Source organism: Triturus cristatus, chromosome 10 (assembly GCF_964204655.1).
Source record: "Triturus cristatus chromosome 10, aTriCri1.1, whole genome shotgun sequence".
NCBI classification, from domain to species: Eukaryota; Metazoa; Chordata; class Amphibia; order Caudata; family Salamandridae; genus Triturus; species Triturus cristatus.
This window is the reverse complement of record NC_140593.1, coordinates 822,726,967-822,754,372: the sequence shown is the minus strand read 5'-3', so window position 1 is coordinate 822,754,372 and position 27,406 is coordinate 822,726,967. Positions and strand designations below refer to the sequence as shown.

The 27,406-nt window shown below is 44.2% G+C and overlaps 1 long non-coding RNA gene across 1 annotated transcript; it reads right to left on the bottom strand.

The window, feature by feature from the left end:
- Window positions 1-1,104: 1,104 nt before the first annotated feature.
- Window positions 1,105-23,242, bottom strand: LOC146790089 (uncharacterized). The gene is made up of 3 exons (XR_014969895.1): window positions 22,886-23,242; window positions 8,737-8,812; window positions 1,105-1,503 (listed from the first exon to the last, which is right to left on the bottom strand). It is a non-coding gene; the product is annotated as an uncharacterized LOC146790089 (long non-coding RNA).
- Between the last annotated feature and the right edge of the window lie 4,164 nt (window positions 23,243-27,406).

Sequence of the window (27,406 nt, the reverse complement as noted above, 5' to 3'; positions counted from 1 at the left end):
TGGACTCGTCATGGGCCGCGGTTGCGCTGTGCCCATGACGAGTCCAGCTCGTCATGAACCCCGCCCGCTAATGGAACGCCCGGCACAGGGCGGGGAAAGGGCGTGGCACACAAGGGGTTAAAGGCAGATTCCAAGCCAAATATTTAAAGTGCTATGTTACTCATACAGCACTTTATCTATGGATATTCTTTAACCCATGGTAAGTAATGACTGGCTAATTTCAAGACACTTTCAGAACCTTTTGCAAGAGTTTTCTGTGTCCTTCCCATCATGCATGTGTCTCACCAACACTCCCAGGCTCCCTCTCTTTCTAATTGTATTGTTCACTGCCACTATTCACTTCTCTTGTTCCTCTCTTTGTTACTCTCTTGGAAGTGAACCTTTAGAGACTTAGGCCCATGTAGATGTAACTGACCTTGTAACTGACTTCGGACAGCGGATGGGTATAGGATCGGACATCTTCAGGCAACTCTTTCCCCCAATCGTCTTGCCATTGATTAGACGTGGCTGGGAGAGGCAATCCGGGCTGGTGCGCAGTGAGGTGAATTTAGGAGTTGACTCAGATCCTGAGTCCCTCTGAATCAGAAGCTGCTAAATAGTAGATGGGGTTGCAGAGTTACTTCTGATGATATGGGATGTACTGTAGCTGAGCTCTGTCTTCTGCTTTAGTGCTTGTTGCAGTGACTACCTTTCTAGGCTCTTGGGTGGTGATCAAGGGTATTGTGGCCCTGTAAGACACTGTGCTTGAGTATAGCACAGATCAAGGGAGCCTCAGACAGCTTGGATAATGATGATACAGTACCCTAAAACTGACACTAAATGATCATGGCAAGTGCTGTCCTAATGTAGAGCTTGTGTGACGATCATGGATGTTATAGTGCCTGGAGGCTGGACATGGATTATGCTAGATGTTGTCAGAGCCTGGGATAAGCCTTGGGTAATATTTGAAACTGTAACAAGACCCTATGTTAGGATATAGGTAATGACCACATGTGTCTTGGGACCCCGTGACTGAGTACGAGTTATGGTCCCTCTTGCTATGGGGTTCTGAGACAGAGCTCATACAATGGTTGCAGGACACTAACATTAATTTTATTCCACAAACAGTACCTTGTTAATAACTACATTTCAGGAATTATAACAAGTGAAGCTTTGCATAAAGTGACTCTTCTCAAAGTGCAACCATCACTAAAAAGAATGTCAACCATATCTTCCCCCTTGCAGGCACATATGCAGCACCCATGCTGGTCTGTAACATTGGAGCGCACATTGATGTTACTGGTGGCATCCTGGGATCTTTCAGTATATTTCCACACACCTATAGGCAGCAGTCTGACATATGATGGCAGAAACCTTGTTGGCATCTTTTCTAGTTCAGGTAGAGTGAGAGATATCACCTCCGCTGGTGCAGTATTTAAAAGTCTCTTTCTTTTGACTTGAACAGGATTTATGCTGAGCGTTTTTTCTCAACGGAGCACATTTCTCCATAGTATCCATATGAAACTGAAAATGAACATATAAGTTAATTTTGCTGTCACAATATGAAAACAATATTTTGCATGTTGCTCCTTTTTCATTAGGTCCTAAGAAAACACCTAGATGACCAACTTGCATCCTTACAACTAAGCTGGAGCATAATAGAGAGCCCTCAAAAAGGTTATTTGTTTCATTAGCAAATACCACATTTATTTTACATTGCACCCACTCCCTCAACTCCTAATTCCAGAAAGGGAGAGAAAGGAAGCACAGGAAGAACCAAGTGAGTTGCCAGAGGTTTGACAGCTTGTTGAAGTGAGGAACCAGAGATTAGAACTACAATCTCATGTGCAGGTGGCCAGATGTGTCCTTCAATGTACAGTGCAGTGTCAAGTGCCTGTGTAGAGCCTCAAGTGATGATGTGTCGCCTCAACTGCCAATTGACCATTTAGAATTCATTGTTACAGGCTCAAATCTCAATTACACACTCAAATGCCTGGGTACAGCCCCAACTACCCAGGTACCTTTTCCCATGCAAATGCACAGCCTTAAACGCCAAGCCACAAGCTCAAAAGCCATGGCACAACTGTCACATACCCTGTCATCCCCTGCTTCAAATGTCAAGTGCAGCCTCAAACACTCAGGGGCAGCTTTAAAGCTCTAAAGGCAGCGGTGGGCAAACATTGGCAGACTTAATCATTGCATGCCCGATAAAGACTTCTATGTACAGGCAGAACCCATTTTTTGAGTGCTGCCAAAAACAGTCAGTTGTACCTCTACATAGCCACAGGCTCACTCCGAATGCTCACGTGTAGCCTCATGCGATCAGTGCAGTCTCATATGACTGGTTATACCACCCTGTGCTCAAGTATGGCTCGCCATGCTTAAGGTATTCCAAGTGAGCAGATGTGAATTCACATACAAACGTATAAATACATATGCATGCTTGCTCACTGCAGCCCCGGTGTTCCCCAAACTGAGCAGCATTAACGTTCCTCGTGCCAAGTGTGCATCTTCGATTCACAGAAGCAGTAAGGAAGCCAATAAAACACTTGAAAGGCAATAGATCGGAGAGCATTTCTAGATCTTTCAGTCAAACACCATACAAAGGTCTAAACTATCGTCGTCGCCAGTGTTTGTTTTATTGCTTGCTTGTTATTCTCTTACAAGTACAACTCCACATCAACACAAAATACTGAATTCACGTACGTTGATCAACATATCTCATGGTGTTCGTCCTATAGTTGCGGACTCCTTATAAATTACCTATGTACTTAGTGGTAAGGCCTTTGCCAACTTGTCGCAGGACCTTCTCAACAGCCGCCTGCCTCTGAGGTGTGTACTACTCCCTCACCAGAGGTCTTGACCAGGACAATGCTAGAGATGCCACCAAAAGGTGCAAACGAGATGGCCAACAGGGAAGCATTAGTTTGAGCATGCGCTTCTTTGTGCATCAGTGCAGCTGTAGTCACACATAAAACGTACCTGTGCGGACCTTATTTATAAAGAAATTAACACAAATCAGTAGCTTAGCCACACTAAATGGAAAGCATACAAATTAAATGCTACCATAAAGCAACACCAATAAAAAGTAAAATATTTGGATCTACAGTTAATATGGCATAAGCATTGGAACTCTCATCAAGGTTGGAATGGGAAGAGAATTAGGCCCACATTTGTTGATAATGACCTTTGATAAAACATTGCTTAGTATCGGGAGTAATTTTGGGAGAAATCTCTGATAAATTAAGCGTTCTAAGCTTGTGCGGTTGGTAGCATTGGCCAAGACTACACGCACCACTAAATATACCATTACTCCACTGCACCTGACCTGCAGGTCTCCTCACCTGATCTTCAGGCCTATACATTTCTCTACTTTGGGTGTCTGGATGTGTTATTCACCTCTTGGTCTCTTGGTCTGTGCTTCCCCTAAAGAGACCTGAATCAGGCCATGAGTCAGAGAACCATCCGCACCCGCTGTGTCTGGAGGCTTCTGTTCACCTTCAAAGAACCAGGGGTATTCCTCTTTTGGTTGTCACTCAGGAGTCTCTTTGCAAGCAATGTATTTGGTGATTGCAAACAACTTCATACTTGATGTCTTTTGTATTGTGGGTAGAGTCTTGATCTGCATCTGGAAAAGCTGCAAAAGTTCACTCAAATGCCTTTAATTTTCTCCATACCCCTTTCTTATTTGCTGTGTTCACATCTCTCATTCTCCCTTTCAGTTTTTGCCCCTCTCCACGTTCTTCTTTTTTCTTTGATATTTATGTTCCTCTCCTAGATGTCTCTCAATCTACATATGTGCTTCACTCAGTCTCTCACATTTCCCCTCTCTCTTTTCCTTTCTTTCTTTCTGTCTACAAATCCCCCTCTCTCTCCCACTCCTGACTCCCCTGTGGGCTCTTGTTTAGTTATTTGGATATCTCTCAGGACCTTATTTCTCCTGTCATTTTGTAACTCTCCTTTAAGTTTTATTTCATTTCTCTGTCTTGCAAACCTTTCCTTTATCTCCTGTCTTGCTATCTCCTGTCAGCCTCATTTACATCTCTCTGCTCCATGAATTTCTTTGTATTATACTTAATGTTGTATTCTTATATGTGCCCTTTATTGCTTTGCTGCAGACAGTAACAGAAAGTCCTCATGTACCTGGAGGCAGCGTTTAAACCAAAGGAGAATGCACAAGTGGAATTTCCTTTACCATTCCATCCCTTTGATGAAGGTAATTCCACTGGTGGAGTGTAGCCTACATTTAGCATTGCCTCCTGGAATGCCAGCAATCTCTAAAATAAGCCTTAGACTGAGGGAGATAATTAGGATGGTGCATATGAGCAGTAACCATCCTTCCTTTTTTCTCGTAGACCAGGAAATATTTGACATCCTCGTCTTCTTTCCTCTCCTCTCCATCAATTCCTTCGCCATTCCCTTTTTTGTAGTTTTATATAGCTCACACCCTACCCTAAGGTATATAAGTGCTTTACATGTACTCATTCATTTTTTTAAGTCACTGGGTTAGTGAAATGCCCAGAATCACAAAATGTTGAGCCGATGCCAAGACACAAACCTGGATCTCAAGTTCCAAAGTCAGCAGCTCTGGCCATTACACCACATTCTCCATCACCACTTTCCTGGCTTCCCCTTCTCCACTTTCTCTCTATCTTTAACAATCTCTGCCCTTCTCTCCACTGCCTTCTATCACTTCTTCTCCCTAATTTCTTCCCCCTCACTTCCTCCATCGATCTGCATCTCTACCACTCTCTCCTCTACCTTTTCTTTCTTCCTCACTTGATTTCCTCTTCCCCTTCCCATATATCTGTCATTCTTTACTCTGCTGTCTCATTTCTCCTTTTGTCTCTCTTCACATTGCTCTCCTCACTCATTCCATTTTGTTACTGTCCTGCCATGTCTATTCCCCTTCCCTTTGTTCTTTAGCACCAAATGAACGTTTATCACACATTATTTTTAATTTTTCTCATTTTTTTTGCATGCATTAATATTTATTTTTGTTCAGTGGTGAACCGGAGTCCCTCCCAGATAACAAGGTGGCAGAGTGCTGCTGCTGGAAACGAAACTAGAGCCTTTTAGATTGCCGCCACATTTCATCTTTCACTGTGCACAGCCCCCTTTCACTCCACCTCAGGTAACATTAGAGCTGGCTGCGACGCTCAAAAAGAGCCCAGCCACTCCCAGTGGCCTCACTGTCACTTTGAGAGACTCAGAATGGGAGGAGACCTATGACATGCTGTGCCTGCTCAGTTTGGCACATTGTCCTCCCCCACAAGACAATGAGCCAGCCAATCTCTGTACTTGATTATAAGAAGCTATGATCTTTAAGCTCCGGTGCAGGAAAATGTGATTTTATCTAAGGCTGAAAAAACGGTCCACCAGCTGGTCTTTGCCTCAGGCCCCTCGGGCAATGCCCGCCCTGCCAATCCAACGCTGACTCTTGTCGGCATAGTATCTCCTCTGTTAATCCAGGTGTTTGGTTGCCACAATAATAGACTGCATCAACTCAGTACCTAGTGGAGCAGTAATGGGGTCGTGCAGGATCGCCTCACAGATACTTAGGTTGCCAAAGATTCCTAATATTTGTTTATCCATGGAATGATGATTAAAAGTCCTCACAGAGAAACCAGCAGCAGTAGGCACCAGTAATACACTGATTTATTCTGCAAAAGTAGAACAATTATCAATGTACCTGCTCCAGGGTGCTTTAAATGTTGTTAGCAAGCCACACCCAGTTATCCTGTGATATCTATTGGCTTCCATGTCAAAACTGTGGGCGTTGCCTAGCTGTTGGACAGAAAAAAGTCTCAGAGAAGCCTAACACCTCTAAATAATCACTTTAGACATTTTATGTTTTTCAGTAGAAAATCTTCTACAAATATCTAATACCAAAATCTCTTCCTAAGTCGCCCCTCCCTGAGATTCAATGTTCATTAACTTATTTTTTTAAAGAAGCAATACTTTATCACCTTCAAGATATTTGAAAAAAATTGTAGTCAGCAACAAAACGAACGATTATGTGACCTGGACCACTTTGCAATATTGACGACTTACTATATTCTGAATCGTACAAGAAGTACATTCCAAATAATAGTTTTTTCCGTTGTGATGCCGTTCTTTTCAGATCCGTCCAAAATACTGCCCTTGACATTTCTGCCCTGAGGAAGACCTTGATTGTGCGAAACATGTTGGCTGCATGTGTGTGTGATTTTTCCTAGAGAAGAACATGATTAAAAAGAGAGACACAAGCAAAGGACTTTCTCATTTTATTGTGCTTTTTGTGTTTTGGATGTCTCATGCCTGACTCTACATGCATACTTGTTTCTGTTGCCTCTCGTCGTGTGTCTAATATTGCTGAACGGTTTGTAGTATATCTTTGTCCATGGATTGGCATTAATAAATCTTGAAATAGAAGAGCAAACAGCATCTATCTATCTATCTATCTATCTATCTATCTATCTATCTATCTATCTATCTATCTATTTTATACATTGGTAAAGGCTTTAACTTATGACTGTGACATAGTTTATGAATTACGCTTTTAAGAATTATATTACTTGTGAGTTGCAGCCTACAGTGTTTTCTTGATGTTTGCTTATGTGTATGTTTGTGAGTTACTTTTGTGTAAAACGTGTTTGGTTTTTGTTATTGCTTCAATCCACAATTTGTGGAAATGGAAAAAAGAACTTTCCCATAAAACAAATGTGAATTCTCATTTTTAACCAATGAGAAGCCTCAACCTATACATAAATTAGTATGCTATATTATAAAAATCTGTAGTTCTGCTTTCAATGCTCTTATTTGAAAGACATGTCAGGTAAAATATTAAAAACCAATAGTCTGCAGTATGAATCATGATTACTATCAACTAATTCCATTTCAGGGTTCTGCTGACATTTACAGAATTTTTTACAAACCTCTCAAAAGCATTATTAAAAATCAATAATAAGTTTCATATTCTAAGCGCCTTGAGACCCTCATGGGTGAGTAGCTGCGCTATACAAACCCCTGATTGATTGATTGCTCTTTGTGCTATTTCAGTGCTGCTGTGTCTCCATAGTATAGTTTTCGGCATGTAAGTTATGGTTTGAATGGTACATGTGCATGCTACAGTTTGTGGAGGGAGTTTCGATTCCATATCATAGCCATAACTGCATTTTTATTGTGTTTTTTAACCAACTAGGTAATATGCTATTTATTACCTCTAATGAGTCCTGGATGGACAATGACTCATGAGAGTCAAAGCGTCAAGTGGGTCATGATGCCCCGCCCCTCCATCAACTAAGGTGATGCAGAGCATATTACACTCTGCATATGTGTACAGTGTTTTGTGTATTTTTAAAAGCATATATACTCAAAACTACAATTCAGTAAAGTCAAATCACACAGAGGAATCCTAAAGGCTAGTGAGAGAGTAGTTTCCCTCTGTTTAGTAGTTATGGCATGTAATCAGTGAGGCAGGAAACAGTGCTTTCCTCAAGAACGTTGTTCAGTTTTGCTGTATTCTGGTAATGAACTGGAATTAAACCTTTGCACTGTGGTAATAAATATGGGAATGTGCGTTTATTAGTACAGTTATGTTATGTTGTATTGTGTTGTATTGTGCTATGATATGTTAGGAAAACTTATAGAGCACATGTACACCCACGGGTTTCTTGGAGCTGTGACAACCAGGAGGGAAAAGAGAGAGGCCTTAGGCTAATGAACAGCTTGATTCAGCAGCCCGGCCTTCAAAAGCTTCCTGAACCTCAAGAAGTCAGGTTCCAGCCTGACTGAGAAAGGGAGAGAGTTCCATAAAATGGGGGCCAGGAGAGAGAAGCTCCAGCACCTGCTCTCTGTTGCTTGAACCAAGAGATCCTCAACTAGTTGGCAAGACAGGATCTGAGAACTCAAGCAGAAGCATAACTCTTAATTTTGCTTGCTACAAAAGATAGAGCCTGGGCAGGAATGGATTTGTAAATAATACAAGGCGTTTTAAAAGAAAAGGTCTCTGACGGAGAAGGTGAAGCTTCATTAAGGCAGCAGAGGTATGTGCATGTCTATGCAGTTTACAGATGATCCTTGCTGCTGTGTTTTGAATGATTGGTAGTTTGTGTAAAGATGTTGCAGGGCGACCCAAATACAGGAACTTTGCATAGCCCAAGTGAGACTTAATTACAACTGCAGTAGCTGCTTTCAAAGCTGCTAGTGGCCAAGGTGGAGTGACCTTCCTAATGGATTTCAATAGGCCAAACCACTTTGCTGTGACAGCCTTGAGATGGAGGATCATGGACAATCAATGGTCTACCCTGATGCCCAAGCTCTTGGCCGAGGCCTCCGGAACAGGAGGGGCAACAAATTCAGAAGGTCAGTAGGTGTTAGCCCAGCGATCCGTACTGTGATTAAGAATAACCAGCTCATTCTTATCGGAGTTTAGCTTGAGGGCGGTAGTGCCCATCCAGGTCTAAGGGTATATTGAAATTCCTGATGGTATTGGGAAGTACCCTCAATCAAGAGGGCGAGCTGAGAGTCACCTGCATAGTTATGTAATGCACAACCACGGCTAGCCGGGGCTGAGCTCAATGGGCAGGGTAAACAGCTAAATAATGTGTTATTTGCCTACATTTGTTTTCACCACCATGGCATAAATGTGTGTGTGCGTGTGTGAGAGAGAGAGAGAGAGAGTGAGAGAGAGAGAGAGAGAGAGAGAGAGAGAGAAAGAGATTCTGGTCAATACAATAGTTCTATTAAATACGTATTCACAGGCTTTTGGCTTACCTCTCAAGAAATGTACCTCGTATTTGTTCAGCATGAGCTTTGCTCCAGACGTCATGGATGTTTCTCCTCTCATCACCTGTAAATAGAATGGCAGGTGTTGTAGGATGACAATGAGGTTGTTGTAATCAGGAAACCAGAGATCTTGGGTGGCAAAGGGGGAAAATACTACTCTCCAGAAAGAATAAAGGATTTCAAAAGAAATGTGGTAATCCTGGAAGATGGGAAAAAATGGAGTATGGACAGGGTGGCGCTGGATGTGAGGGATGGGTCCCATAGAGAGGACAACAAGGCTCAGGGACAGGGGGCCGGGTCGGGGAACGCGCTAACGAGGAGAGGGTGCCGGCAAAAGAACGCTCCGATCTGGCACAAGGATTTTAGTATGGGAGGCTCATGTTAAACTATAGGTACCCACTCCGGGGTTTCAGCTGTGCACGGGATCCTGCGGGAGACTTTAATGTTTTCTTCTTCTCCTCCACTTGTTGGGGTACTCACCCCGTTGGCCTTTTAAGGGGAGGAAGATGTGTTGTAATCTCCCCACTTGGAATGTTCCCAGCACCCCTCCCTCATGCTCGCATAATGGTACGGTCATAGAACCCTGACACGAAGGCTGCCTTGAATGTTGATGTGGCTGACTTCGCAGGGGATGTGCTAGCACGAAAAGCAAGCTGAGGTTGCAGTAACTTTGCTACTAAATAAAGAAGTTAAACGTAACCAAAGCGTTGGTCCTTACTTCAGAGGTCTTCTACAAAAGTCGACCAATGATGAATGTACCTGCTCGGAAAGTTTTAAATGCTGTTACAAAGCAAGCTTTTTCTAACTCTCAGATCTATTGGCTGAAACGTCAAACGTGTGGGTGTGGGTTGGCTGCTGGGTAGAAGCAACTCTCCACCAACTCAAAGAAGTTTCAGACCTCTAAATATCATTTTGGACGTGGCTTTATTGTGCTTTTTACATTCTTTAAAAAACAAACAATTTAGAGCCCTATGCATGAACACATTTTCCCATAGCGGTAGTTGCTTATACCTTACTGTATTTTTCCATTCTAAATGGAAGTTCTGAAAAAGTTCCTTGTTGGAAGCGACCTGTCAATTAGCGCAAACCGTGCAAAATATAAAGTATTTTATGAATACAATACATTACCTAAAACAGGCTACATTCAGCAAGTGAAAAAACACTCAGGGAAAATAAGAGAGACCTGCACCCAAAAATCAGAAAAGTGCAGAACAGACTCCAGAAACCCGAATACATAATACTTTACCTTTTGGCCAATATTGCTTCTTTGATAATCACACAATCATGCTCCTGTATTACAACTCCAGGAAATTTTAACTGAAGCGTCATCATTAACACCAAATGGTCTGATTTTAAAGTGAGTCTGCAGGTCCGTCCATCACAAACTGCACTTGCAATTACCATCAATGTGAATGTAAATAACACATGAACTTCTGTGAATACCTAAAAATAATAATGCCTCTGTTTTTAACCATTTTTAAAAATGTTCACTATATTTTTCTTCAAAGTTCTCCTTGGAAAAATAATGAGTTGATATAATTGCATTGCACTTATGCTGCCTTTGAACTTCACACACAATTATTCTTACCAAGTACTGTATACACTTCGCGGAGGCTTGAAGCACATTGCCCCCTGTGCCACGCAGTGTGTGCCAAATTGACCAGAGTGACTGTGAAAGTCAACTATATGAGCACAACACTTTGGAAGTTTGTTTGCGGGTGGATTCCATGGTCCAGACTGGACCTGCCCTAGAGGAGGGCCACAGGAACTCTTCTAGTGGGAACTCACCCAGTAGCAGCCCGTGGAGGGAGTGCCGCGGGGCAGGGCAGAGGTAGTAAACTCCTGCTCACGGCCGACTGGAGTAATGTAAATAAATAAATAAATAAAACGAATTTCATTGCGCGCGCTGAAAAGCATTTGGCGTTTCAGCACGCGCAATGAAATTCGTTTTATTGATTTATTTTTTTACATTACTCTGGTCGGCTGTGCGCTGGAATTTACTACCTCCCACCCTTCCCCACCCCCACCCACCGCCTCACGGTCCTCCCTCCACAGGCCGCTACTGGAACTCACCTCAGCAGCTCGGGATGTGCCCGGACAAAGACCGGGCACAACTCGTCATCGTCCAAAACAGCCCAGGCCACCCCTTTTAGCCCACAGACTGGCAGTTGCTATCCTTTTTTAAAGGTACGTGGTGTAATAGCAGTAGTGCTTCCCGGCCATTGCGGAATCTCTCTGTATTCTATATTCTTTTTCTTTTACATGTAACACCTCCCCTGCTATCACAAATTGGGTTAAAGTGTAAAGCTTTTGCCTCCCTTCCCTGCATCATAATGAGAAAAGGAAGCCACAAGAGATTCCACATGGGATGTCGCTCTCAAAGAAATCAACAAATCAGCCATCCAATACCAACAAGCTGAAAGAAATGAAAAAATCAAATGATGAAGCCAATATGGCCTGGTACTTGCCTAAGACCCCTTATAGAAGAAACCCCCAAATCCGCCCTTGGATGGATGGATACCCCACCCCCCCCCAGGGCAAGCATTTCAAACCACACTGTTCTAGGATTAGGGGGAGTGACCCCCCGGACGTATTTATTACATATTAAAAACATTGATTATTAATTTTTAATATGTACACTTTACGCAGAAAGTCCAGATACATTGATAGATACATGTCACTTGTCTAACCTTAACATGCTCTAATACAAATTCCACTCCTAACGTAATCTACAAATGTAGATACTTTACTTTTTGCTTGCGATGGTGACCACTGGCCTACTGGAAAGAGTGACTCCCCTGGCCCCCGCACCCCGACGTCCTACTGACCGGTTGTCACTGCCCCTGGTGTTACATGGTGCTGGCCGCTAAGGGCTGAAGACTATGCTTACCAATCATGACCTTACCGCCACAGGTCAGCATAGTTGCCCAACTATCTGGCCTCCCCCTGCGCTCACTAGGAGGTCATGCCCTGCGTCTCATGCTCTCCAACCATGCTAAGATGTCTTCCATAAATGCCTGATTCCCTTTGGATGATAAGTGAAAACTCGTTTTGCGAAAAGAAAATGCTCTCCCGGATGTACCTATGCCCTATTGACTTCAGTTTCGGGACCAGAACAGCTTATCGAACCTGTTGTTGATTCGCTTTACCGCATGATTCAGCGCCTGCACTGACTCCCCCCCCTCTCCTTCTGGAAACTTGGTTTCATGTGAGACCCGACGATTACGGCATCGGGCACCTCTTTGCCAACCAACCCACCTCAGTGAGAATCTCCTCCATGAGTACCGTAGATAAGTCGTTCCCCCTAGGTGCAGGATCCAGATTTCTGGTGGTCCCTTACTTTCTCGTAAAGTGCGGTTCACCAGCTCCCTGAACTGCCCCATCCACAATCCACCCTATCCATGAAACACTATTTTTTGTTCCTAACTAACGCACCCTGGCCTCGCGGGCTTCTCAAAAAACATTTTCCTTTAACGACGGACATATGAATGACCGTCTACCCAGATTTCCTGCTGTTCCGGGGCCCAGGAATGCACTTGGGCCATCACCTGAGCTGATCATTCTTGAACTGTTGATCGCCGTCCATATGTGTGACAAGGTGACTTCCTCCTGTCACGATGATGGGCCGGTGCAGACTTCTCCCCTGAGTTACAGGGTGAAGAAACTACACGCAAACGTGAAAAGAAAAGAAGGTGCCGCTCGTAGGCGCGGACTTGGTTTTTTAAAAATTCATTTTACCTGCCACCATCTCCGAGGAGCTGCTTTGGAACTGCGGGGGGAGACTGAAAAGCGTGGTCATCTCGGGAGGCTGCTACTGTGCAGGGACTGCGAGGCCCAGGGTGCCTTGGTTTACAATCATTGAACGCACCTGATCCTCTTCCCGGACACACCTCCCACTGCATCGCCATAAAACGCCTCGCGGCCCCCGCTTCACGGGTGCCGCTCGTAGGCGCGGACTTGGTTTTTTAAAAATTCATTTTACCTGCCACCATCCCCGAGGAGCTGCTTTGGAACTGCGGGGGGAGACTGAAAAGCGTGGTCATCTCGGGAGGCTGCTACTGTGCAGGGACTGCGAGGCCCAGGGTGCCTTGGTTTACAATCATTGAACGCACCTGATCCTCTTCCCGGACACACCTCCCACTGCATCGCCATAAAACGCCTCGCGGCCCCCGCTTCGCGGGAGCCGCTCGTAGGCGCGGACTTGGTTTTTAAAAAATTAATTTTACCTGCACCCATCCCCGAGGAGCTGCTTTGGAACTGCGGGGGGGGACTGAAAAGCGTGGTCATCTCGGGAGGCTGCTACTGTGCAGGGACTGCGAGGCCCAGGGTGCCTTGGTTTACAATCATTGAACGCACCTGATCCTCTTCCCGGACACACCTTCTACCGCTATTTAATTGACACTAGTCTACGCGTGAGCGGGACGCGTGCGGGGCGCAGTCCGGGGCGAAGCCCGGGCAAAGGGCGGGCCCGTTTAAGCCCGTTCAAGCACGGTCAAGACCGGACCGGGCCCCTTCTCTTTCCTGCTCCGCCTTTGTAGAGGAAAAATGGCCACACGGTCGAAAACACAGGCATCAACTTCGATGCTTTCAGGTACACTGGACAATTTTCTTATTAGGGCTAATTCGGTGGTCAATAATGAGCTGTTAATGTTGGAGCAACGACTCTCGGAAGGTATCGAAAGTGCTAGGAGATCTTCCCTCGGCTTACTCGCATCTGCAAGAACTCCGGAGAGATTGGATAACTCTCATACTGCCTTAATGAACAGTATTGACCAAACGATTGATTCTGTACTCCAGGATCTAAGAACTAGCTCAACCTTGGTACCAGATGTTGCTACGGAGTTGGGGAAGGATATACCTTTAAGATCAGTTCATGGCTCACGGGAGGGGGCGATATCCAAAAGGAAAAGTGTGAGGAAGATGAAGGGTGGGAAAAAGGCCAGGTTAGATACTGAGGTTCCTCCTATCGTATTACCAGGCACTATTGAAACTTATACTCTATCACCCACCCCAAGTTGTAACCAAATTTCTCAACACCCTTCCCCTCCCAGTAGTGCTGCCGGACCAGGGCGAGAGACTGATTTGTTAACTAGCGCCTTAGTAAATGCGCTAAAATTCTTATTCGACCCTCTGTTGGCTAGATTTGATTCTATTAAGGAGACGCTCATAGAAATAAAAAAAGCAACAGGAATTATTACTAATTGTTTAATAAAAAAAGGTAGTTCTATATCTAAAACGGATAATGTCCCTCAAATACAACTCCCAGAGTCCTCGTCCCTGAGTGTGGTTAGTTCAGGTGCCCCCCCCAAACATGTAGGAGTGGGGGTGGCTTCCGAGTCACAGGATTTGTCTCGATCCTTGAACTCCCAACAGGCTTTTGTTGTTCCTCCTCACCCAATACAGAATTGCTCATCTGTCCAACTTAGGCCTATGGATAATGTTGGTGAATTAAATGTCCATAGTACCAAGGTGGGAACCAACACTAATACTCAGGGGAAGTTAAGCTGGAAGGATGTGGTTAATTTACCCCCCCGAGGCGGCCCCCTATGTACTAGTTTTGGCTGGAATTCCCAAGTGTACCAACTCTGATTTAGAAACTTATGACTCTCTTAAAAACAAAGTCACCAGTTGGTTAAATATCCATAGGCCACTCCCGCCATCTGTAACTGCGGCTATTTTGATGGTTAGGAGGATTAATTGGCTGTGTAATTCATTTAAACACTATAAGGGCGATTGTGTTCTGGTGAATTTTAGAGATCCTGATATTGTATCATATATCCTTAATTGGAGGGGGAAACAGCGAAAGACTTGCATTCAACCTTTACCACTCTCCTATTTTTATCCCCCATTAAACAATAATGTACATGCTGAGAACGTAGAAGGCTGGACAAGGGTGGGTCCTCTTTCCTCTAGCTCTCGGAACCGTGATAATTCCTGGTTATATCAGCCTATTGTTCACGATGTCCCATGCCAAAATAGGTTTAGCCCTCTTGAAGAGGTGGATTGACTGCAAGTTGGATCTAATCTCAATGTAGATGAGTGTGAATTAGTATCAGTACAGACTGTGGCGACCTTATCAAATGACATCATCTACAATGACCCTATATCCATCTCAGATAATGTTGGTACATCTGCTGACCCATCCTGTGTCCGTTCTTCACTAAAGATCCTCTCCTGGAATATAGCGGGCCTCCATAATAAGCTTGATTGTCCCGAATGGGGCCTTTTTATAGATCAACATGACATATGTTGTTTTCAGGAAACATGGGCCAGAACTAACCATCATCGAGTGGGTTTTGCCTCCTTTTTTCTTCCGGCAATTTGGGGAGGTAGGGGCCGACCGTCTGGTGGCCTCTCCATTTGGGTGGCAACCCATTTGGGCTGTACCGCTACCGCCCTGAGTACAGGATCTGATGATGTTCAAGCCATAATATTGAAATGGCAGTCTAAGACACAAATGGCCCTGATTAATATTTACTCTAGACCGACCAGTTTATCGGCAGAATCAAGGGCTGTGGATGTCTTATCTATGGTATTGGCGGATTTACCAGAGGGTATCCCTTTAGTGGTGGGTGGGGATTTTAACTCCCACTTTGAACCCCTAGAGGGACTATTAGATGCCATAAACCAAGAGGAGGATGACTCTTGGGAAATTCCACAAGTAGCTGGCTCCATTGTAAGATCATGGACCCCATTGGCTCTTCAAATTACTTCTTTATCATTGGCTCACTCTATTAGAGCTTGCAATGGACGATCCAAATCGGATAACCCCCCAAAGACTACCTTTAATGTATCAGGCAGAGAGGCCCACCTCGATTACATCTTTGTCAAGTGCAAGGAATGGAATCGAGTCTTGGATTTTGTGGTGCTTCCCAGGAGAGAAAGTGACCATAATCCTCTAGTCCTGGACTACGCTTTATTAGGTTTGGGCCCCACTGAATCCGCGCTGACTTCAGACAGAACTGATATTCTTGCCCTCTCTAACAACAGATGGAGGGTGAAATGGTCGAAATTGGTCAGTAACCCGGAGGACATTTCCAGAGTTTATGGGAATGTTAGTTTAACCTTGGACCGAATGGCTGACCTTATTGAGTCTGAATTAGCCCCGGACATCAATAGAGAGATTGCCGCACATAATGATGCACTTTATGCAAGTTTAGGAAATATTTTGAATCCTCTAGCTCCTTCAAAGAAATACCAATCTAGGAAACATTCATGGTATAATCGAGCCTGTAGACTGGCAAAAGCCGAACTAATGACTGCATTAAAGGCAAACGCTGACCGAGATCTCATTAAATGTAAACGACGCACTTATCGCTATCTGACCCACCATGCTAAACTTGAGTGGGCCAGTCAGAACTGGGCCGATCTAACATCTGCTTTGGCGGATCGAGATTCTTCTAGATTTTGGAAAATTGTGACTACCGGTTCATCTGATATGGTGTCCGCTATTAGTCCGAATATTGCCCCGCAAGTTTGGGAGGACCATTTTACTCTTTTGTATAACAATCAATCCCCTAGCACAGCTCCTTTTTTATCTGAATTACCGTTGAGTGATAACTCTGCTCTTCACCCAATTAGTTTTACTATACTCGAAGTCCAGACTGCTATCGCTGCACTCCCCGCGAGAAAGGCTCCTGGTCTTGATAAGGTCCCTGGTGACCTTTATAAACATGAACCAGGAGTCTGGGCTCCTTATCTTTTAATTGTATACAATGGAATTGCAAGGGGTATGAAGATACCTTCTACTTGGCTGGGTGCGGAGGTGGTCCCAATCTATAAGAAGGGATCGCCTCTCCTCCCAATCAATTATCGGCCTATCAGCCTTATTGATGTAGCCCAAAAACTTTTTGCTAGGTTGATAATCAATCGCCTATTGGACTGGATTGATGAGGAGGAGATCCTGAGCCATTACCAGGCTGGCTTCAGGAAATCTGTATCTACCATTGACCAGATCTTTAGGTTTAATATGCTTTATTGGAAAACTGTCATGGTTGAGGGTGGATCCCTATACACAGTCTTTGTAGATCTTCGATCAGCCTTTGACTTGGTCCCACGTACCAAGCTATGGGCTGTTCTTCGTGAATTAGGAATTCCACCCCCCCTTCTTGACATTATAATTCGATTACACACTGATAACTTCGCCAAGGTTAGATGTGGGAGAGAGGGAAAATTATCATCTAGTTTCCCTGTCAACAGGGGTGTGCGCCAGGGCTGTGTCCTGGCTCCCACCCTTTTCTGCCTATATGTAAATGGAGTTAACCCCTATCTAAATATGGTGCCTAATAGAGACGCTCCAAAGCTCGCTGGGGTGGGGATTTCGGCAATTATGTTTGCTGATGACACCTTGCTACTCGCCAAATCCCCCATGGGTATCCAGCGGGTACTGGATGGGTTTGTCTCTTTCTGTCAGGATAGGGGTCTGGAAATTAATACATCAAAAACAAAGTTTATGATTTTGAATCCTCCAAGAAAATCCCGTCCAAATCCAACTATTGATGGAGTTAGTTTGGAGAGAGTTTGGGTGTTTGAGTACCTGGGAGTGACTATAAATGAAAATTTCCTATGGACTCAACACCAAACCAAATCCCAACTAAAATTAACGCAGACAATTGGGGCGATTGTTAAACTTTGGAAAAACTCCTACATAAAACCTATTGGTCCATCTTTAGAAATTTATACGGTGCAGGCCAGAGCGGCAGCAATTTATGGGGCGGAACTGTGGGGCAATAATTGCCTCCAACCATTTATGGTCATTGAAAATAATTTTCTACGACAATTATCATCTTTACCCTCCAGTACTCCTCTTCTCCACCTTAGGTTGGATCTAGGAATTAGATCTATTAAGGAGGAACTAGCCTTAAAGCCCCTAACCTTTTGGCGACGTTTATGGGCAACCCCTGAACTTAATACCTACAGACTAGAATTTTTGGATTTATTGAAGTTCCAAACTATACAAAATCTTCCTTGGATAAGGTATATCAAGGCTGAGTTTGATAGGTTGGGTTGCCCCTCTTTATGGAGTTCTCCAGAATCTGCATCCAAGCCCATATCGCGTAAAGCTCTGGCAATAATGTATTATGAAAGAAATCGGTCGGTTTGGCTGACCTCTGATAATTTGGGCTCCATGACAAGTTCATTTATCTTAATGAAAGATTATTATAAGTTTGAGATAGTGCTGGATGATATTTATCCCCCAATTCTTAGAAAACTTTATCTCCAATGGAGATATAATTCTCTCCCTGTTCGTGCTCTTACGAACAGATGGCACCCCTCAACTGTTGCTAATTGTCCCCTTTGCACTGCTCAGCCTGAAAATGATCTCCACGTAATTCTTTTTTGTCCTCTATATATAGCATCTAGAAGAAAGTGGATTATTCCCCTATGCAAAAAATGGGGTTTTAGAAAATATATGGAGGCTTATCGAATACTAAAAACGGATTTATCACCATTAACCGTTTTCGCTGTTAGCAAATTCTTAGACGCAATGTGGAAAACTAGGAGAAAGTTTTTGTAAACATGATATTATCTAGTTTTCACATTTTTTCTGCTATGTTGATTTTTTGGCAAGTGGTATCAACTGTGTTTGCTAACTTGATTGGTATTCTTTTCTTGGCTATAAAGTGTATGATGGATTCATCCCTCTTTTGATCGTAACAATTGTGAAATTTTATGTTACCTTGTGTTATAACTGTGAAATCTTATGTTACCCTGTATTATCTTTTATGACTCATTGTAGTCGAAATAAAGATTATAGAAAGAAAAGAACAATCGTCAGTGCACTGCCCAACTGGCAGGCTAACACATACACAAGAGCACGTAGCACTAAGTAACCGTGTACCTACGCCAGCTTCTCTCTGAGTTGCAGAATGAAGAACTTGCAGTTAAATGTGCAATGGAACCAATGGGTTAAAGCATGTGCAGCTGCACGCAGCGCTTGTAGCAGTTAGAGGACCACCTGCCGATCCTCTTGACCTGCTCCTCCCTTAGACCCCTTGCCACTGCCACGCTGGCCGCCCTAGTTCTAAAGGAGTGGGTCCCAAAGTTAGCTGAATCCAGACCGGCGTCTTGGGTGGCCAAACCCATGACTCTTTTGAACTGAAAGATAGTGCGGAGTGACCCATTGCCATGTAGTAGGAGTAGCCCATTGACGACATCATGAGACTGTACCCCCCCTTTTTCACCCACACCCTCAGCCCCGGGAGCATAGGCAAAGTGTGACACAATGAGGACCACCAAATGCGCAAGAAATCAATGCATAGGTACTGTGTGCCACCACATACGCATTGAGTGCAAAAATGTACAAGCACAGGGTGCATAGGTACTGTTTGATACAACGTAGGCATCTAATGCCGAAATGTGCCCAAGCACACAGGGAATAGGTACAGTGTGACACAACACAGGAATGGACTGTTTAATGTGAACATGCCCAAGGGTGCATAGGTACCGTGACACAAACACGGACATCCAATGCATAAGTGTTCAGGCACAAGGGTGCTGAGGTACTGTGTGACACAATACATTAATAGTATAAGTGTACGAGCCCAAGGGTGTGACGAACCACAAGCATACAACGCTTGATTGCACAAGCACAAGGGTGCATAGGTACCGTGTGACAAAACACGGATATCCAATGTATAAGCGTTCAGGCACAAGGGTGCAGAGGTACTGTGTGATAAATACATAACTTATTATAAGTGTAGGAGCACAAGGGTGCATAAGTACTGTGTGACAATCCCCAGGCATATATTGCATACCTGTACAAGCACACAGGTGCAGAGGTAGAATGTGACATAACCATTTTCCAATGCATACGTGTACCTGCGATGGGTGCATAGATGCTATTTGACAACAGACTCCAAATTCATGTGTGTATCGGCACACTCGTGCATATGGCACTCTCGAAATTGTGCCAACGAGGCCTGGGATGTATTAATATGACATCACAAGTACTGATAATGTATGTAAGTGACATCACAGAGGCAGGCGCCTCGCAGGACTGATCTTAAAGACTTGGAATATATTGATGTGACCTCACCACGGCTTGGAATGTCTTGATGTGACGCCAATAGTAAGCAGTCATGTTTCAACCCGAATAACATCAATGGTTTGACCATTCCGTGGCAAATAATGGTCACCCCATGGATGCGTAGCATTGCGTTCTTCGCGCTCAGATTGACCAGACACATTCTTACTCCACGAGTAAGTTCTACAACAAAATGTGTCATGAACGTAGAGCGAGCTAACCAGGCTGTCATCACTCTTTAGCAAGCAGGGATATGTTCGCTTCCGGAAGGATTCGTTTGTGGAACTACAATGCGAATAATAGGTAATATACCATATATAGACCTTGTTGGCTTACCCAAAGCAGGGCTTTTATACTTTACATTGATCACAGACTTTCAATTCCGACCGCTTAGCCCAGCCTCAGTTGTATTACATAATGAGCATTGAAATCTGACTTTCAATGAGAGCACCTAGCATAGCACCAGTTGCATTTACATGAGGAATACTAAAATCAAACTATCAATGAGAGCGCCTAGCAAAGCACCAGTTCCATTAAGTGAGCAACATTGAACTCAAAATTTCCAAATAAAAAAACGCCTAGAATAGCACTAGTTGTCTTACATGAAGAACATTTGACATCAGATTTTCAGAGGGACTTTGAGAGTGCTAAGTATTGTACCTGTTTCCTTACATGAGGAACATTGAAATCGTACTTGCAAATGAGAGCGCTTAGCATAGCACCAGTTGCGTTAGCTGCTGAACATTGAATTCTGGCCATGACAGGCTGAAGTCCACTCGCGCCTAATGCAAACTGTGGCTGGATCACAGGATCTGCGCCGAATCGCAGTGTGCATTCTGACTGCTAACTTGTACCTTATTGTTTTGACCAGCAAACATATCCTCCTTAAAATCACAATCAGACAAATTGGTCACGAAATGGCATCCCATATATCGGAACCTCAGTTCGCTATGCATTATCACCAGTGATTTATGACAGCCATCTAGCCGGGTCAAATTCTAATTTCCATGTTTTTGCTATTAGTTACTCTCTGCGTTACAATTAGCTGAGGGACTCGACATTATGTTGAGAGCACTTAACATAGCCCAATCACATTATATGAGGACACATTCATATTTGTTAGGCACGGGGAGATTAAGTGAACTCCGGCCTTACTCCAGTGTATCATACGATGCAGTCGTGCTAAGATGGACATGATAATACATGGTAACCACCCCACGGTAATACACACGCTGTAACACTTGTTAACACCCATGTGGTAACACTTACGTGGTAATACCCAACAACGCCCATGTGGTAACATCCCTGCAGCCACCTCCATGCGGTAACAGCCACTTTGATAACACACGGCAACACTCGTCCAGTAACAACCACTTGTTAACACCTAAGTGGCAACACTTACACAGTAACAACCACTTGTTAACACCTATGTGGCAACACACGGTCACAGCCACACGGTAACACCCACCACGCGGTAACACCCCCACGGTAAACACACCAATGCGGTAAAGTTCAAAAGCAGTAAACACCAACGCGGTAAAACCCACGTGGTAACACCAACGCGGTAAAAACCCACGCGGTAACACTTGCTGTCACAGATGAAATTGTTTTAGGGTGTAAATTTCACTAAACCTAAAGCAGAAAGGGTTTTCCCCACCTGCAAACCTATTCACAAAGGTGTCACCGAGACCCCAATAGCGTGAGCAGAGGAAAGGGTCTTTGTTCTCCTTGCTTCGCTGCAGTACAAGTAACTGAAAAATATGTCTTTAATAAAATATTGCATTCCTTCCTTGAAGAGGAACAGAGAACCAAGTTGGTCCTAAGCAACTAAACAGAAGTGACAGGTTTTTATTTTTAAATGCGTTTGCATATTAATAAAAACGCCGTGTGTAAAATGCCAGACACGCTCTTGGGGCAATTTGAGGATTAGAATTGTATATCTTATCTGTGAATGTATGATAGGATTTTTAAACAATACCATAGCAACATAGGCATCAAGAGCGTAAGTAAATACAGTCTCCAACTGTGCAGCTTCAGATAGTAACAAGCTGCCCCGCAGAAATGCGTGGTTTGATTCACATTTAATCCATCATAATCTCGCCTTTATGAGAGGTATTCTTGACATGACACGAACCACAACCTTTTAAGACTAGGCCTTCATTAATCTAAATGCGCGCGTGGATGTCGTTCAGCAGGTGACGTTTTAATTTGTGAATGATATTTGTGAAGAGATATTGATACGGCAAATCATAGTCGACTCATTTGTTTTGGTCATAAATACATGAAATTAGCTTAATAAAACAGCAAGCACTGACAAAGCCAACAAACATAGCTTTTGTATGCTCCGAACACGGGCACATATGGATAATGCATACCTGCACACAGGCAATCACCGCTACTGACAACCTGTTTCCCGAAAATCGAACATACGTACAAGCAGCCATGCCCACAATCCGAGAAATATGTATAAGACTCAGACCCAGCCACTTTACAGTAGGGGGCAACGAATGACGTGTATCAGGGAACCATGGGTCACTGGGCGATGTGCACCAGGCGGCCATAGGTTGATATGCACCATGATAGCACCGAGCAAGTTGCACTAAGGGATCAAAGTCGATGCACACATCTCACAGGAAGCACCGAATGAGGCCTGTCAGAGGCTCACTGGGTCATGTGCCTGATGGATGCACTGGGTGCTGTTCCTCAGAGGGCACAGAGGGAGCAGTAGGTGAAATACAGTTCAGAACAAAAGGCTGTTAGCATTATAGGATTACACACATACAATATGGATACACTGGTTTGGTATCAGAATATCGTAGCCCAAAATCGGATCTCTTAATTATTGTGCCCTAAATATTATTTTCAAGAATATCACCTTATTGGAGAAATTAATAGAGACATCCAACTGAGCGATATTTTTCCAATCAATATTTGAACATTATTTCTGTGAGACCATATTATTGTGTATCATCACACGCTCCAGCTCCAGCGCTATTTCTCAAAGTCCTACTAGAGAATCGAGCTCAGGACATTGACATTACGAAACTGATGCTCTGCCCAATGTGTTAAGCAGGCTGCACCGTGCCATGAAGCGTGATCGCTTGACTTAACTCAATTGAAAAAGGCCTCTGCTGCTCTCCCGGGCTCCGCAGCTCCAAAACCGGCTCGCACACGCCCACCGATGAAGAAACAAAATTCCTCTGCTGCTCTCCAGGGCTTTTCAGCCCCAAACCGGCTCCCCACCTATGATGATGCTTCTCCTCCTGACAGAGGCTCGAACACGGATCCTCAGCTTCGGACTCAGGCTCCGCCAACTGCACCTAAAAAACAAAGCAGAAAACAAGTTACGGGCCGCCGATGGCCCGGGTGCATTCCGGTGGGGGCGCAAGGAACAAGAGACTCTTCCTGTGCCCACTGCCCCCTTTTAACAGGGGGCAGTGGGACCACCAGGCAGGCTGGTCTAAACCAGTCTTCACCAACGTCCGGCGTTTGTGTGAACAGGAAGCACTTAAAGTGCTTCCGGTTCACTGCCGGGGTCTGGCGCGACCGCCATAATGGCGGCACGCGCTAGATAGCGCGTTGCCTTGCCCAGTCTTTTTTTTGAGCCAACACCATCTTCTTCTGTTTCACCCACTAAGTGTAAAGCAAAAGGAAAGCCTGTAGTGAAAATATTTACAACAAAATCAGAAAGCCATGCAAGCTTTTGGGGCCTTAGACTAATCACTCCTCCAGTATTACTAATGGGTGTGTGTGTTCTGATGGAGCCACTCCGGATTGAAGCAACTTATGGATCGGCCCTTGTGCTGGCTTCTTGGGAAAGTCTTGGTGCCATGTGAGAATCGTTTCTCTGTTCTGGCGGATCAGGAACTGACTAGTTCCAGTGGTCATCCTATCATCCTTTGATCCCCGATAGCCCTGCAAAAGGCACGTCTTTGAATTGGGGTATGCACAAGGTGGTGAACGTCCTAAAGACTGAACTCGGGGAACCTACGGAGCAAGTGATGCAAGTAACAATGCATGTTTCATCAATCACTCCTCTCTTACAGCATCTGGTTCCATTGAATCTTCACTACAAAAACCCCATGCACTATGAAAATCATGCTCCTTTTGTAGAGCATTCTTGAATAGCTCTGGAGGGAAGCAACCATCTATCCCTCGGAGTCAAGTATCAACCTTTGTTTCTTCTTCAAATAGGGGAGACTCTGAGTCTGGAGAAAGGTTGGCTATGCCTTTATCCAACCCTATCCCGCTTGCTTTCTGTGAAAGACCACACTCGCCTGCTACGAGGTGAAGGTGTCGGGTTCCATGTTCTAGATCCTCTCTGGAACCTGATGTCGATGGTACTTTTTATCAGTGTGAAAGCGTGGGGGTGAGAAATTGTTAGCAGATCAATCATTTCAGTTCCAATTTACTATAACTCTTAGGAATCAAAGACTCCTAATTAAGTTTAGCTGATTTATTACAAAGTCAAGAACAACTGGACATACAGGCACCTTAAAGTGAGGATGTAGAAATACATTGGAACCAATCCAAATCCAAATTTATGGATGAAATCAAGGCGGTGCAACATGCACAAAACGATTAGTTCGAGAATCAGGATACAAAGATTATCGACCAGACATCCAGATCCCCCTTTATTGGAAGTTCATGGGTATAAAGCATTAGTCTTTCTCTGCACTAGCATTACCGTAACATCCCTACATAGCATTTCCCAAGGCAAGATCAGTTAAGGTGTCAGCGTGTGAAGCCTTCCTAAGAAGTCTCTTCACATCTGTTGGGTCAAGTAGCATAAAGCTACAGAGCTTGTTCTAAGATGCTCTCTCTCAACACTTTCCCTAGTTACAATACATTAATACCACAGGTAAAATCCCAGAGTGCTTTGCTAAATTACGCCATCCAGTCAGGTCACCTCCTCGTAGGTAGCTTTACATTAGACAGCTATGCTCCCAAGCTTTGGAGAGATGACCTTGATTCCCAGGCTTGCTCTGATGAGAAAGTACAACAGTTCTCCTTTATCAGTATCAACGCTCAATGTATCCTCTTCTCCCTAAGCCTAACTCCTAAAACAAAGACATTATTCTAACTAACAAGGATGATTCTTTCACCTGCAACAGAAAAGTGAGAAAGAACAAATCCAACATGTACTCAAAATTCAACTATCAAACCCAATGCAAGAGCTTCCAGGGAAAATGCATTTGAGGCCTACAGATCTCAGCCAAAATAAGAAATAGCACACAGGCCGTACGAACTTACATATAAATTAACACTCTTACTGAGCACTTCTATATTTACACGTTACATAAGCATATCAAATACGTAAATAATTGTCAGCAGTATACATGATTTCTGCACGTTAATGTTTTCAGCTAAACACATGTGAATTTGATGTTAATCTATTCACGTTTCCTTAGAAATGTCCCTAATACATCACAATTCATGTCATTACAGTTCAAATTCTATTGTCTCATGTTAATACAACAAAGAAGTATATGTAAGTGCATACTACTCGTGATTATGATGCACCCCTATGATACAAAAGTGACTTTTGAGCTACATTAGAGGTGTAGAAGGCCTATCCCCTACTGCTCACTTTTTCCCTCCAGGTTTATTCTTTTTAATTAGTGTTCTAAAAACCACAGCATTAATCCTTTCTCTACCTTTAAGAAATCCTCCCCTAATGCTATATGGGCCTGTAGAAATGGCCTGGGTGGGGTTGTATATATGCATAGGGTGCCTATACTTTCCAGTGGGGCAAGAGAAGGCAGTGATTCATTGACCAACAAAGTGATCCACTGGACCTGCAATGTACGTAAATGCTTCTCGATAATTTGCTCAGACATTGTGAGGGTTATCCGTTGTAACGCACCAGGTGGCAACTTTGACTATAATGAAATTCTGCTGGGATCCCAGGATATGGCTGACAAGTTAGTTGCCTGGGAGGGTTAGTCATCTTGTTTGGCATCTACTAATGTTTGTCTAAAGTACAATTCCCCTTGGAACGGGTGGATATACACCAAATCTGTCTCCAATATCCCCACAAATCCTTCGGAGACTCTGCCCCAGACTGCTAACAGTGGAGAGTGACTTAATGAGGATGATCACAGACATTTTACTCCCATTTCTCCAATGATGAGTAGAAAGTTTTCTCTTGCATTATATTGTATTTTAATTGCATTTATATAGTGCTTACTACCCCTGACCAGTAGCGGCTCCTGGAGGGAGTGCTGCCGGGCGGTGAGGCGGGGGAGGGGCAGGGTGGGGGGTAGTAAACTGTGGCATACGGCCAAACGGAGGTAAGTAAATAAATAAATAAAACAAATTACATTGCGCGCGCTGCATCGCCATTTGGCTTTGCAGCGTGCGCAATGTAATTTGCTTTATTTATTTATAAACAATCTAGTGAATACTTTTAGGAAAGTGCCCCTTTTTGATATGGTCTCCCCCACCTTTTGCCTGGTTTTGGATGTGATTTTGACTGGAAGTGTACTGGGTCCCTACTAACCAGATCCCCAGTGCCAGATCTCTTTCAAAGAATTTAGCAGTTATTTTCCCCAATTACCAACTGTAGGAGAGTGCCTGCTTTTGCATGGTTGTCCCCCACTTTTTACCTGATGGTGATGCTCTTTGACTGAGTGTGCCCTGGGTTCCTGCCAACCAGGTACCCATGGCCTATGCTCTTTCCCTAAACCTGTACTGTGTACCCACAAATTGGCAAATCTCTGGCCACATGTAAGTCCCTTATAAAAGGTATCCTAGGTACCAACGGCCCTGTGACCAGAGAAGGCCTCCAAGGGCTGCAGCAGTTACTATGCCACTCTTAGAGGTCCTGTACCTTAACACCCACACACTGCCATTGCAGGCTGAGTGATCTGGTGCAGAGAAAAGTGAGGAGTCGACATGGCACACATCCCTGTGTGCCATGCCTACAACCCACTACCTAAGGCATAGGTCAGCCACCACTCTAGCTGGGTGCACTATGCCTCTGGTGGGGGTACAGGTGCATAAATCTATTCTTAGACATTGTAAGTGCAGTAAAGCCATAAATAATATATGGCTGAGAGTTTGTCATTATGAACTTCACAGCACCGTACTAGCTTTACTGAAATCTGGGAAGTTTGGTATCAAACTTCTCAGCACATTAAACCAATACTGATGCCAGTGTAGGATTTAAAGAAAAATGCACTCAGAAGGCATCTTAGAGACGCATCCTGAAAAATGATATAACTCTAGTATCCTAGCTGGCTGGCTACTCACCAGCTGCTACCCACAGACATGTTTCCAGACCCCTGGGTCGAGTGCCTCTCGCTCTCTGGGTCTGGAAACAAAGCACATCCTGTTTCTGACCCCCACAGTTGGTGGGATAATCAGAGGGAAAAACCAAGATGGGGGAAGAGGTGTGCCCACCTTTGCCAACCCCACCCCTCAGGTGGGGGAGGCGAGGTAAAGCACAACTCTCAGTCCCCACCATCTTGAAGATGAGGAGACCCAACCAACCAGAGTGAGGCTAATGCCCCCCTCCCACTGGAGGGTGGCATAATAGGGCCATACCCACCCCAAGAAAGGGACCCATTGGTCCCAACGTGTCACTGCCTGACACGCCCCTAAATCTAGTATTTAGGGGCAAACCCGAGC